The sequence below is a fragment of the Charadrius vociferus genome, unplaced genomic scaffold (genome assembly GCF_000708025.1).
Source record: "Charadrius vociferus isolate BGI_N301 unplaced genomic scaffold, ASM70802v2 scaffold249, whole genome shotgun sequence".
NCBI lineage: Eukaryota > Metazoa > Chordata > Aves > Charadriiformes > Charadriidae > Charadrius > Charadrius vociferus.
Genome location: NW_009650081.1, coordinates 406,930 through 408,878, shown reverse-complemented (window position 1 = coordinate 408,878; position 1,949 = coordinate 406,930). Strand labels below are relative to the sequence as shown.

At 46.5% G+C, this 1,949-nt stretch overlaps 1 protein-coding gene across 1 annotated transcript in view; it reads right to left on the bottom strand.

Annotated features, from left to right (window-relative positions):
* GLCE (glucuronic acid epimerase) overlaps positions 1-1,949 on the bottom strand; it is a 16,494-nt gene that overhangs the window by 1,836 nt on the left and 12,709 nt on the right. The window lies entirely within an intron of this gene.

Sequence of the window (1,949 nt, the reverse complement as noted above, 5' to 3'; positions counted from 1 at the left end):
GGGGAGGGGGAAGGACAAGAATATAGAAAAAGTAACGTCTTAAAGTATTTATTAACCTCTCCATTGGCAAAACTCAGTTTAGTTAAAAAAAAAGTAAAAATTAAATAAAGCTCCTAGGCAATACCACGTGATGAAATGCAGCGTTCTCTCGCAGGCTAGATTTTAAAATGGAAAATCAACTCCTCCCCCCAAAACCTACACTAGAAGATCAAAGGGCTAATTAGTTTGTAAGGCTGCGTGCGAATCCTGTAGCTTTGAAGGCACAGAGGGATGATAAACACTTAAAGGCAGTCATCTTAAATTAACGCCTTTCCACAGAAGAAAATTCTCCCGCGCGAGGCAATTGTTTCCTTTCTGCTGCTCCTCGGTGTGTGAAACGCCCCGTAAATATTTCCACGTGCGGCCAAGGAGCTCCGGTCCGCCTGCCCTGCGGAGCGGAGGCTTCTCCCCATCTCCCAAACTCATCTATGGCATTTCGCAACGGTTGGTGTTGGGAGGTGCTGTCGTACAGTACCGATTATTTGGACCGAACGTCCTCGTTTTCCCATCTTTTAAAGCAAAAGCTTCGCTCCTTTGAGTTTTGGCCATCGGCATCTGCTCCGGGAGAAGAAACCGGGCGCTTTGTTACACACCATTGTGCTCCTGTGAAAAATCTAATGAAAAAAACCTCACTCGCAATTCCTGTCAAGTAAGTTTTATGGCTCCTTTTAAATAAATGCTTGTGTGAAAAAGAAGTGAATTATAATAGAGGGGGAAAAAAAAAAAAAAAGAGTTTTAAGAAGCGAAGGAGAACTAAAGTCTGCCGGTTGTTTGCACTGCCTTAAGCGCCTATAAATCCATTACTTAAGGGCAGCTAAGACGAGCGCGCGCGTACCGCGGCCTTCGAGCCCCGCAGATTACTCTGCCATCAATAAAGGATGAGGAGAGAATACATAACAGATCTTTTAGCCTCTCCTCTCCCCGTATTTATCTACTACAAAGACACAAGAGTGTTCGACAATTCTTCCCCTAGAGACCCAGGCCTAAGGTGCCAACTGAAAATTACTTCATTGTCTTTTTAAGTAATGGACTCATTAATTCTAATGGGTATTGATTGAGGAAAAATACATTACGTCCTTATTAATGAGCCCGTCCTAGCACAAAGGAAACTCTTGCATGAAATAATGAATTTCCCCGCTAAGTACGAAACAGAAGACGGTAAATTGAAGAGACGGCGACACGATGCATCTCGCGCGTCTGCAGGTGAAGGAGAGGCGGCGGCAGCCCCAGCTCCTCACCATCCGCCCCTCCGTCCTCTGCAAGGGGCAGCTGCTCCCTCTTGCTGCCTCGTTTAAGGCAACTTGGGTTCACCAGAACTAAGATCTCAAATTCTGCGACAATAGTCGCATCCCAATGAAGACAGATCCCGGATCCGGCCGGATAACTGCACGTGCTACGCTTTCTCCAGGCTGAAAATAGACCTTATCTATCATCTGTCAACATCTGCTTATCACACGTCAGCGCTATTTCCCAGGCTTCACAACTACTGCCATTTTTTTCAATTTTTTTTTTTTTTTTTTTGCTTCTATTTTGAGACAGAAGCTGGAAGGCTCAGGAAACGTGACTGTAGTTTCTCACTGCCCTCCATGCATACATTCACTTATTTTTTCATTAAAATAAAGTTGAAAAAGCAGCGATGGGAGAGAAAACAGAGGAAAAGAAAAGTCCAGAAGTACAGAAATGAGATGACATTCTCAGGTGAGATCTTAAGGATGGGAAGTCACGCAGGATAAATGAAAACATGTTACAGCATCCCAGGGTGGTGGGGGCTGGAAGGGCCCTCTGGAGCTCCCCCATCCCACCCCCCGCCAGAGCAGGGGAACCTCCAGCAGTGGCACAGGACGGCGTCCAGGCGGGTTTGGGATGGCTCCAGAGGGGGAGACTCCCCCACCTCTCTGGGCAGCCTCCGC